Below are 13,492 nucleotides of genomic sequence, written 5' to 3'. Positions count from 1 at the left end.
ACACATGTGCATAGTGTTCTATCATATATATCACTAATTACACATCTACAAACCCATGACAGCAAGCATACTTTTTGAGTCACATGCATTGTGTAATATCCTCCCTCTGCTAAGCCTTGCAGTTACTATCTTTCTGTTTTCTCCCAGCTGGCCTCTTGAGAATTCAGTTGCCCGTGGTGCCTTGTAGTAAATTAGAGCTAACTGGTGGGAAGTGGCTACTGCTCTCGCACAACATCTCTGCAAGTCTTGAGCAGGTTCTGGGAGACGGGAAGGAATAGCTACAAACAAGAAGGAGATCAGGAGCACACTTTCTCCAGAACCTTTCTTTGCTGAAGGTGAACATGTCTTTTATACTCACACGACAGGTATTCCTTAGGTTAATAGTTACTTTGCAAAGCTCTCACTTCTAACCTTTGCTATGGGCTGATGTGTCACAGAGACTAACAGCATGCAGTAAAAATGTTAATGTACATTTGGTCATGAGCACAGACGGTATGTTATTGTTCATACAGACTTGTAATTTGCCACAAAAGTATTTTATGCTGCAACACTTTAAAAAAACAAACAGTTTCGAATTGAAGGAGGCATTTTTATAAAACATCATTTTGGTTATTCAGTCATTTTAAAGGGCTGCAGTAAATGTAACAGTACACAAGCAATAGATATGAGGTGCAAGAGGAAGAATTTAAGGCAAGTACAGCAGAGAAAGATTAAGTCTTTTATTTGAGGTTTAAGGCTATGACAGTTTGCGCAATGCTATTCGGCCCTTTTTTTTATTTTATTGTGAAGGCGTTTTCCGAAAGCACGGGATTCACCGTAGGACACACTCGTGTTGAATGAGTCGTTTATTGCCCAACCCTACATGACACTAGTGTCACAACAGGAAATTACACATTACATCGTCAAGACAGTAGTGCCCGGAGGGGGGAAGCATCTGACCATTGTGTCTTAAAGCTAAAACAGGATTAGGGAATCAGCATGGCAGTGCACAACATGTTCACACTTCTAAAACCACCAGTTCTACAATCTCAACTTCAAGGCTGGGCCTCAGGGCAGATTTTTCTGGTGGATTTTAAAACTTAAAAAAAATCCTCTCGTTTAATATTGCATTTCTTGGGAAGAATTAAATTCCACTGTAGCGAACGTCTTCTTATATATATGCCACTATATATATATATATATATATATATATATATGCACAAATCATCTGGCAGGGAGCGCTCACACATTGCACAGCATTCCAATTTTACATCACAGATAATACAACAGACATTTTTATAGTTCAAAATAGCAGCAAATCATACTCCTGGCCACTGTTTCTTATCAGATTTGACAGATTAAGTAATGCTCATTACCAAAGTTATGCATGATCTCCGCTGATCTGCTATTAGTGGCTAACTAATGTACCAGCGTCGGTCTTCAATACCCTGTAAGTGGGCGGCTTGTTGACCTCACCAGGCAGACAGGCCTGGTGGTGATTGCTTGAGGTTGCCAGCTTATCATGCGTTGTCAAGGCCACTGCCTAATCCCGACAAGTACATCCATATCATCAGCAGGGCACGTTTCAATCTGATAATCTCCTATCACCGCTGAAGAGGCATGGCCGCTCACAGGAACAGACTTTGATGCTGTTGTAGTGATCCTGAAGTGCACTTCTGTCAGCTTTCCTCCCAAATTCCAATGATCAGTTATAGTTGTATGTGTTTGGCTTTGAAAAGCATGCAGATGTCCACTTTTATGAGCCACTCTCATCTTCCTCCCTTTCTCCCAGACTAGGATGGCCGGTTGCGGGTCATGTTTCTGGGGCATCATCTGGCTGTTGGTTCTGCTCTTCATTGGCTGGCCCCTAAGCATCACTTTAGGGGGTCTCTACGGCCTCGTCACACCCCTCACGACCTGCCTTGGCCTTGACCGACTCTCCGATCTACTCCTGGAGGGGGCCAACCTGGGCCGAACCTGTGCCAATAACATGAGGCACGGCAAGCCATTGTGTTGAGATTCACACTAAGTGATCAGGAACAGAGATCAGAGGCAAGATTGTTGCTTTTATTCAAAGAAAAGTCTTTGCTTTGAGGAGAACTGTTAATGTTTATGTGGATATATCGTGGGATGATTGGCAATCAATACAGTGAGAAACTTTTTAGCAAGTTATGTAACCAAAGGTCCGGAAGGTTCAGAAAATGGATTCCACTTGTTCTATTAACATGTAATTAACCACGGATTTCAAATTTGTATGGGTTTGTCAGGAAGAAAATAGGCTTTGTGTTCATGGTCTGTGTTTGCTGTTTAATTCATGATGACGCTGCATGGAGAAGATAAGAATGAAAATGGCAATTTAACAATGAAAATGCTTAGACTTGTAAATGAATTAATGCGATTAAAACTGCTTTGAACTTGCCCTCTGTGTTTGTTGACTGACTTATTGTATACAATATTTGGTAGAGAATCCATGTTGTGAAATATTAAGGTGAAGGTAAATAGCGAGACAGAGAAAGCTGGAGATCACAGATGGATTTCTAGTTTCCTTCAATCATTTTGTTTACCTGCTTTTTTCCTGTTTAGGGTCATTGGAGGTTGGAGCTTATGCGAGGACTTTGATGAATTTGAATTTGATGGAAGTGTCAGGGAGATAATTTTGAGACAGTTTGCTAGGTCAAGCCCAACACAGACAGGTACACAATCACTCACATGAATACATCAACAAGTTATGGCAGTATTGATTTTGATTTTTGAGATTGGGATATTATGAACATATGAAGATGTCGAACACTTGCCTGATTATATATCCAACAGACAGTGAGCAACATTATCATTCATTTAGCTTCATGTTTTTTGACCACTTGAAAACTACAAGTCCTATATTCAGCTTTAGTCTCCACCAACTCATTAAATAGTGCAGCTTCACAGTCTGCAATCCAGTTGTTTTGGTTGAGGTTGAAAATGTATTTCATTTAAATTGAATCAATGCAATCAGATATTGTTATGGCATACTATACTATTACTTTTTATGACATACTAAATTATAATTATAATTGTATAAAATAAGTTTGTAGGGGAAAAAAGAAGAATTCGCGCCAGGGTTATCACTTTTTTCGACATACTATACTATGACTTTTTCAGACATACAAAATGCTTTTTAATGACATATATATAAATATGTAAAAACTAAAGTAAGTAAACTATGATGTTATGTGACAATTTTATGACTATACTATACTATAACAATTTATGATATCTGTATGGTATACTATACTATAGCTTTTTATGAAATTGTTATGGCATACTATGAATTTTTACTTTTTCAAGACATGCAATACTATAATACTATATACTGTTTTGGGCATATGTTGAGTGTTGTCCGATGTATTGTTTATTTTTTGTTATGTTGTGAGTATGAATGTTATGTACATAAATGTATGTATTGTTGTACCTTTGATGTATGTTTTTGTTGTTCTTTTGATGTATTGTGAATTACGAATGTATGTATTCCAGCTTATGTAATATTTTTATTAAATAATAGCTTATGTTTAAGACAGACAGAAGCTAATGGGGATCTAAATAAACAAACAAACAAACAAACAAACTATGAGACACACATGACTTTTTATGACATACTATAAACTATGATATTTTGTATGGTAAACTATAATATGACTTTTTCAGACAGACATACTATACTATCACTTTTATCACTTTTTTAGAGTTACTATACTATGACTTTTTTTCTACTTGGAAAGAGACAAATATGACTAAAACATAGCTATCCATTTTAGGGCAAATAGCGTAGGATGATAAGCGCTTGGAAGACAGATGGCTGTGTGTTCAAATCTTACAGGTTTCAGTGAGTTTTAAGGGCCAATATACTATGTGAAGGAGACAAATATCCTAAAAACATAACATTTATGTCAGGTCAGTTAGCTTAGAGTGATGAGAATATGATTGGAAGACAGAAGGTTGAGTGTTGGAATCTTAAATGTTTCAGTGAGTTTTGAGGGCCAATAAGCTAAAGACACAAATATGCCACAAACATATACTTTTCTTTCAGGTCAGATAACTCATTTTTCATCATTTTTTCGACATACTATTCTATGACTTTTTTTAATCACTTTTTTCGACATACTATACTATGAAATTTTTTGACATACAATACTATCACTTTTATCACTTTTTTAGACATACTATACAATGACTTTTTAAGACATTATTATCATAAAATCATAGTATAGTTTATCATAGTATAGTTTACCATACAAAATATCGATATTTTGTATGGTAAACTATACTATGATTTTCTTCAGACAGACATACTATACTATCACTTTTATCGAGTTACTATACTATGACTTTTTTTCTACTTGGAAAGAGACAAATATGACTAAAACACATCTATCCATGTTAGGGCAAATAGCATAGGATGATAAGTGTCTGATTGGAAGACAGAAGGTTGCGTGTTCAAGTCTTACAGGTTTCACTAAGTTTTAAGGTCCAATATGCTAAGTGAAGGAGGATACTTTTACTGTTTTCGACATGCTATACTATAGGCCCTATTTTATAGGTCTGAAACGCAAGTATGAAACGCAAAACGCAAGTAGCTTTGTGGGTGGAACTCGGGCGCTGTTGCTATTATAACGGCGGGATAAATTAGTCTTGCGCCCGACGCAAATCTTAAATGGGTTGGTCTGAAGTAGCTAGGTGTGGTTTGGGTGTAACGTGAAAATAACCAATCAGAGCGTCATCTCACATTCCCTTTAAGAGCAGGCGCGCTTTTTCCATGGCGGATTGCTATTATGACGGCGGATTTGCCTGGCGCACGCCAGCGGGAGCTGTCCGGGATGCCGCAAAGTAATAAATGCCCGTCTTGGCCGGGTGGCGATGTTGCTGCGGCCTCTCGGGCGCATCTCCTCAAGTCTGGAGAGGATTCTGCAGCCATGGAGCGTGGGCCTCCAAACGCACCACCTGCTCCTGCTGTGCCCCTTCCTCCTCCCCCCCACTCCATCTCCGTCCACCCGCTCCACCAGGAGCGCATCGCGCATTACTCCCGGACCAGATTCCGCCGGAGTGTCCAATCCCACTGTAGTTCAACATCACGTCTCCTTAAGTCCTCTAATATTTCCTCATTTATGTCATCAACACATCCATGATTCGTGGAAATGTTGTGTAAAACACAACAAGCCACAGAATGCTGCGACTTTTTGAGGACTGTACTGTAAAGTGCCTCCTGACCTATCCAAACACCTGAAGCGCATTTTCAGTAATATTTTTCTTTGTAATTATGTATGGTTTGCAAAAATGGGAACTGCTGCGTCCGTTGTGCACACGCTACATTATGGCCAAGCATGCGCCCCTAAAATAGCATCTGAATAACGCGCTACTGACTTTAGACTAGCGCCACTGACTTTAGACCAGATTTTTCCTGGTCAGTGGCGGAATTGTTTTCTGAAACTGCAATATAGCACCAGGGAACGTTTGCGACGGAACACGCCTCCTCTATTCGCAGAACCGCCCCCGGGAGCGCAAATACATTCCCTAATTTACCGACGTGCGTCTGTGGAGGGAAAAGTCCACTGTGCGTGGGGTGCAAAATAGGAACAATACATGCGTCGGTGTACAAAGGCAATTGCGCTGAGTGCAAGATAGGGCCCTATGACGTTTTCGACATACTATATATGACTTTTTCGACATACTATGCTATAACTTTTTCGACATGCTATACTATGACATTTTTCAACATATTACATTATGACTTTTTTTATCACTTTTTTCGACATGCTATACTATGACGTTTTTCGACATGCTATACTATGATGTTTTTCAACATACCATACTATGACTTTTTCTGACATTAGTATGTCTATGACTTTTTTATCACTTTTTTCGACATACTATACTATGACTTTTTTATCACTTTTTTTGAAATACTGTACTATGACTTTTTTTTGACATACTATGACTTTTTTCAACATACTAAACCATTACTTTTTTATCACTTTTTTCGACATACTATACTATGACTTTTTCTGACATACCATACTATCACTTTTTTCGACATGCTATACTATAATCCAATCCAATCCACCTTTATTTATAAAGCACCTTAAAAACAACACTGTTGACCAAAGTGCTGAACACAGTCTATGAATAACCAATAACATACAACAGAGGCACAACACAAAAATAATAAAACAATAAAAATAAATACAGCAATACAAAACTCAAATATAACTTTTTTATCACTTTTTTCGACATACTATACTATGACTTTTTTTATCACTTTTTTCGACATACTGTACTATGACTTTTTTTGACATACTATACTATGACTTTTTATCACTTTTTTCGACGTACTATACTATGACTTTTTTATCACTTTTTTCGACATACTGTACTATGACTTTTTTCGACATACTATACTATGACTTTTTATCACTTTTTTCGACATACTGTACTATGATTTTTTTCGACATACTATACTATGACTTTTTTATCACTTTTTTCGACATACTGTACTATGACTTTTTTCAACATACCATACTATGACTTTTTCTGACATACCATACTATTAGTTTTCATACTATGACTTTTTCACTTTGAAAAATTCAAGTAATTCACTTTGAATTACTATACTACTACTTTCTACTTAGAAAGAGACAAATATGACTAAAACATACCTGTTTGTGTTAGGGCAGATAGTTTAGGATGATAAGAGTATGATTGGAAGATAGACGTTAAGGTTGTGTGTTCAAATCTTATACGTTTCACTAAGTTTTAAGGTCAAATATACTAAGTGAAGGAGACAAATATATATACTATAACTGTTTTCAACATACTAAACTATGAATTCTTATCACTTTTTTCGACATACTATACTATGACTTTTTTATCACTTTTTCCGACATACTATACTATGACTTTCTTATCACTTTTTTCGACATACTGTACTATGACTTTTTTCGACATGCTATACTATCACTTTTTTATCACTTTTTTCGACATACTATACTATGACTTTTTTATCACTTTTTTCGACATACTGTACTATGACTTTTTTCGACATACTATACTATGACTTTTTTATCACTTTTTTCGACATACTATACTATGACTTTTTTCAACATACCATACTATGACTTTTTCTGACATACCATACTATTAGTTTTTCTGACATACTATACCATCACTTTTATCAACATACTATACTATGACTTTTTCACTTTGAAAAATTCAAGTAATTCACTTTGAATTACTATACTACTACTTTCTACTTAGAAAGAGACAAATATGACTAAAACATACCTGTTTGTGTTAGGGCAGATAGCTTAGGATGATAAGAGTATGATTGGAAGATAGAAGGTTGTGTGTTCAAATCTTATACGTTTCACTAAGTTTTAAGGTCAAATATACTAAGTGAAGGAGACAAATATATATACTATAACTGTTTTCAACATACTAAACTATGACTTTTTATCACTTTTTTTGACATACTGTACTATGACTTTTTTATCACTTTTTTCGACATACTGACTATGACTTTTTTTATCACTTTTTTCGACATACTATACTATGACTTTTTATCACTTTTTTCGACATACTATACTATGACTTTTTTATCACTTTTTTCGACATACTGTACTATGACTTTTTTATCACTTTTTTCGACATACTGTACTATGACTTTTTTCGACATACTATACTATGACTTTTTATCACTTTTTTCGACATACTATACTATGACTTTTTTATCACTTTTTTCGACATACTGTACTATGACTTTTTTATCACTTTTTTCGACATACTATACTATGACTTTTTTATCACTTTTCGACATACTGTACTATGACTTTTTTATCACTTTTTTCGACATACTGTACTATGACTTTTTTCAACATACTATACTATGACTTTTTTATCACTTTTTTCGACATACTATACTATGACTTTTTTATCACTTTTTTCGACATACTATACTATGACTTTTTTATCACTTTTTTCGACATACTATACTATGACTTTTTTTAATCACTTTTTTCAACATACTGACTATGACTTTTTTATCACTTTTTTCGACATACTATACTATGACTTTTTTCGACATACTATACTATGACTTTTTATCACTTTTTTCGACATACTATACTATGACTTTTTTATCACTTTTTTGACATACTATACTATGACTTTTTATCACTTTTTTCGACATACTATACTATGACTTTTTCATCACTTTTTTCGACATACTATACTATGACTTTTTTATCACTTTTTTATCACTTTTTTCGACATACTATACTATGACTTTTTTATCACTTTTTCGACATACTATACTATGACTTTTTTATCACTTTTTTCGACATACTATACTATGACTTTTTTCCACATACTATACTATGACTTTTTATCACTTTTTTCGACATACTATACTATGACTTTTTTTATCACTTTTTTGACATACTATACTATGCCTTTTAATCACTTTTTTCGACATACTATACTATGACTTTTTGATCACTTTTTTATCACTTTTTTCGACATACTATACTATGACTTTTTTATCACTTTTTCGACATACTATACTATGACTTTTTATCACTTTTTTCGACATACTATACTATGACTTTTTTATCACTTTTTTCGACATACTATACTATGACTTTTTTTCACTTTTTTCGACATACTGTACTATGACTTTTTTCGACATACTATACTATTAGTTTTTTATCACTTTTTTTGACATACTGTACTATGACTTTTTCTGACATACCATACTATCACTTTTTTCGACATGCTATACTATAATCCAATCCAATCCACTTTTATTCATAAAGCACCTTAAAAACAACACTGTTGACCAAAGTGCTGAACACAGTCTATGAATAACCAATAACATACAACAGAGGCACAACACAAAAATAATAAAACAATAAAAATAAATACAGCAATACAAAACTCAAATATAACTTTTTTATCACTTTTTTCGACATACTATACTATGACTTTTTTATCACTTTTTTTTAGCTTATTTTTGGGGCATTTTCAGCCTTTATTTTGATAGGACAGCAGAATACATGAAAGGGGAAAGAGAAGGGGGAAGGACATGCAGCAAAGGGCCGCAGGTTGGAGCCGAACCAGGGCCTGCCATGTCAAGGACAAACCCCTATACATGGGCGCCCGCCCCATCAACCGAGCCATCCTTGCGCCCTACTATGACTTTTTTATCACGTTTTTCGACATACTATACTATAACTTTTTAATCACTTTTTTGATGTAAAATACTATGTCTTTTTTATCACTTTTTTAGACATACTATTCTTTTACTTTTTTATCCCTTTATTGACATACTATACAGTGGCTTTTATGACATTTTCATGACATACTATGACTTTTTTCGACATACTGTACTATGACTTTTTTCGATATAATATACTATGACTTTTTCTGACATACTATACAATGACTTTAATCACTTTTTTCGACATACTATACTATAACTTTTTCGACATGCTATACTATGACTATTTAATCACTTTTTTTGACATACTTTAGTATGACTTTTTTCACTTTTTTTGACCTACTATTCTTTGACTTTTTTATCCCTTTATTCACATACTAACGGTGGCTTTTATGACACACTACACTATGACTTATATTTCTGTGTCATACTATACTATGACTTTTTATGACATTTTCATGACATACTATACTATGACTTTTTATGACATTTTCATGACATACTATACTATGACTTTTTAAGCCATACTACACTATGACTTTCAGACATACAATACTATGACTTTTTATGACACACATGACTTTTTATTGACATACTATACTATTACTTTTTAAGACATTTTCATGACATACTATACAATGACTTTTATGACATTTCCATAACATACTATACTATGACACACACATGACATTTTATGACATACTATACCATGACTTTTTAAGACATTTTCATGACATAATGTCTTTTTATATCACACATGAGTTTTTAATGACATATACACACTTTTTTTTATGACATACTATACAATGACTTTTTAAGACATTTTCACGAGATACTATACTATGGCTTTTTATGACATTTTCAAGACATACTATACTATAATTTTTAATGGCACACATGACTTTTTTATGACTTACTATACTATGATGTTTTGTGACAATTTCATGACATATTGTACTGTGACTTTTGAGACATTTTCATGACATACTATACTATGACTTTTGAAGGCATTTCCATAACATACTATGCTTTGACTTTTCATGAAATATAACTTCTTGGTTCTTTCAGGGAATGATTATAAATATTTACAAAGAATATGTTTACGGCATTTATTATCTAATTGGAACGCTTTGGGACCGATTGGTGGGGATTGCTATGGACGAAGTACACACAGCAATACACAGGTAAAAGCAAATTAAATAGCTCACGTTTCTGTATTGTGTGAACAACTTCAACTAATATTTTATGTGACGTTTTCTTTAGCGGGGAGCACCAAAACAAGTTATTTCCCGAGATTTATTTTGCAGAGCAAACGCCCCTGCATCCAGAGCTTAGCGTTGCCCAAGAAGATTGTGATTGGTTTAAAGAAATGCAAACAACCCAGAGAGTTTTTTTCTCCTATCCCAGAATGTATGCGTGGTGTAGCCAGACCTTATTCCACAGCGCTGTAGAGTAAGGTAAGTAAAATGTGAGGGTCTGGCAATGCGATAACTTCACTGTGACATCATAATGTCTTCACTATATACAAGTCTGGACAGACGTAAACCGCAAATTGATAGGTTGGCGGAGACATCCAACCGCAAGGTTGTAATTCCAGTTCCTCTAGTCTTTGTTAGATCAACTGCCATGAAACTTTAACTTTGACCCAAAGTCAAGTTATGCTATTATACCATGCAGTGTCTCAGTGGGACATCAGGCTATGTTTAATTAAATTTCTTTAAGGCTAATTATTAGTTTCAACTCATGTGACTCAACCGAGTGTGATCTGACTTATCATGACAAATAGAGGAGGGGATGCTTGTGCTTGACCAAACATTTTAGAGCATTATCATGGTAAATTACCATTTTCATCTGGCACATACTAATTTAGTGACCTTAAGTCACCCTTTGCTTGATTGCTGCTGTTGGGGTCAGTTTGGCTTGCTTCAGTAGAGTTTTTGTTGAGCTTTGAGGTCCGAAGTGTTGCTCACAGGAGTTGGTAATTTCATGAAAAAATAAATGAACTGTTTTATTTTCTTATGGATTTAGTGGTAATATGGATCCAGAGGTAAAAGAGAACACTCTACTTTAGCACCATTGATTAGAGGTGACTGCCACGAATAAACACTGAAATAATGTATTGTATTAAGAAGACGGATGTCCATTCGTGGAATGTAACTGGGAACATTTACTCAAGTGCTTTATTTAATTACAGTTCTGAGGTAAGTGTACTTTGCAGAATTTCCATTTTTTGAAAAATTATATTGTACTTTTAGTTCTGACAGCTTTAGAGACTGGTTCTTTTGCAGATTTTTTTTCATACAAAACATGTGCATGTTTTAAAACAAGATTTACTGTTTAGTGAAAAAACATCTCCCTCTTATCAAGTCATTTTAATTTGGAATTAAAATTGTATTTCCTTATTAAAAGTGAAAAGATCAAATTGTAATATTTCCACTTCTTTCCTATTTTCTTATTCTAGTGTTGCTTGCCTTATTGTGTCTTGTTTCGAGGAAGACACTTAATTCCAAAACAACTGGTGGAAATATTTAGACTGCAATTAAAATAAGGTTTTTGATTTAGTCATATAAATGTGTTTATACATTTGGAGGGTTTTGCTGATTCAACTGGCCATCGTTAGGTATTTAAAATCACCTTGACCAACCACAATAAAAAATGCTACTCACAAGTTAATGCACCGGTGATAATTATCCTATATGACACTATGAAATGGGTAATTTTACTCAATGAGTACTTTTACTTTTCATACTTTAATTACATTTAGCTATTCATACTTAGGTACTGTTATATTGTTATAGTATTACTTACTAAGTAATATTATAATACTAAGCAAAGTTCTTCCACCACTGGACATGTTTGTTTATAGGTAAAGTCCTGCAAATGTGAAAGTAGCCGGTGGCCTTTCAGATTACTTTTGAATCTTTCATAATATCGAAGGTTAACTTTACACTAATTCACAGCAAACTTCACAGTAAGTTCACTGCAGAAGTCTACTGTGGCTGAAAAGTCCAACTAAGGAACCTTTTTTTACTTTTCTCTTGTGATACACTTTTAAAGCTAGTGAGATGAACAGCAAAACATCAAACGGAATCACAGTCCAAAAGAAAATTCCAGAGCAGCACATTGATGTACAACTAAACATTTTGGGGGCAAAATGTGAAATACTTTAAGCAATGCTTTATTGGTCTCTTTCGAGGTTGGAGCAGATTTAGCTTCATAACAGCATCCATGAAGGAGATAGGGGGGATGCAATATTTTATTGCTGTAAAAGCTCAATTAAACAGTTTAAATATATGTAAAATATCAGAGCGCAAAAGCCTATTTAGCTGAACTTCTTCTAGGCGAGGTGTTTAACTCACAAGCTTTCCTATCAGTTTTGACTGGCACTGCACATTCTCTGCTACCACCAAAATAGCTCAGGATTCAATACTTAGGGACCCCTATAAAGAATTACCAAACTGCTGTTGCTGAGCAGCCTACCTAAGCATCCGGGTAGATGTCTTTTTTTAGCTCATTTAAATTTGATTCATGAATATTTCATTTCAATCCAAAGCGCCTTTTAACCTCATTTTCTATCCTCCACTCTTAACTGACGCACAGTGACAAAACCTTTAACCGGGGGTTATTATGTGAGAAAAACTTACTTAAAAAAAAGGAGGTGACCAATGCCCAAATTTGTATTGCAATATTTATGTGAGTGTCATAGGAGACCTAGTTAGATTGCTTTTTTGTCTGCCCAGTTCTGCTCCCAAACATCCTGAGGATAGAAGCCACTTGCCAAAAAAAATCACCCGATTTTAATTCAACTTTCTCTGTTTTTCCTCCCAGAAGCCTTGGCAGAGGACACAGCAGGCGATAGGCCTTAAAGCCAATCTGAGTGTGCTTTACTGAAAGGCTGAGCGAGAGAGAGAGATAGAGAGAGAGAGATAGATAGATAGAGAGAGAGACAGTCTGAGACTGGCTGTGTAAAAAACTGCTCCTACTGGCTGCAAGGAGACCTGGGAGAGAGAGAAAGAGGATAAGTATAGGCCTCCCTGTTCAATTAACCACATACTGCTCTGTAATTTCACCCTCACATTCACACACGGGCACACATGCACACACAAACAAACACACATCGTGGATTGGGTAGAATGTTAAATGGCTATGTGAGGAAATGTCAGTTTGCAAGGCCTCAAAGTGGGCCACTTCTCCAGTCCACAAGAGGAAAAGATTTTCCTGGTTTCTAGTTTCCTAATGACAAATTTAGAATTTTTTTCAGAGGGT

At 34.9% G+C, this 13,492-nt stretch overlaps 1 long non-coding RNA gene across 1 annotated transcript; it reads left to right on the top strand.

The window, feature by feature from the left end:
- Positions 1-124: 124 nt before the first annotated feature.
- Positions 125-2,398, top strand: LOC120548747. The gene is made up of 2 exons (XR_005637275.1): positions 125-335; positions 1,772-2,398. It is a non-coding gene; the product is annotated as an uncharacterized LOC120548747 (long non-coding RNA).
- Positions 2,399-13,492: the final 11,094 nt, after the last annotated feature.

This window comes from Perca fluviatilis, chromosome 20 (genome assembly GCF_010015445.1).
Source record: "Perca fluviatilis chromosome 20, GENO_Pfluv_1.0, whole genome shotgun sequence".
Classification (NCBI taxonomy): Eukaryota; Metazoa; Chordata; class Actinopteri; order Perciformes; family Percidae; genus Perca; species Perca fluviatilis.
This window is presented reverse-complemented; position numbering and strand designations above follow the sequence as displayed.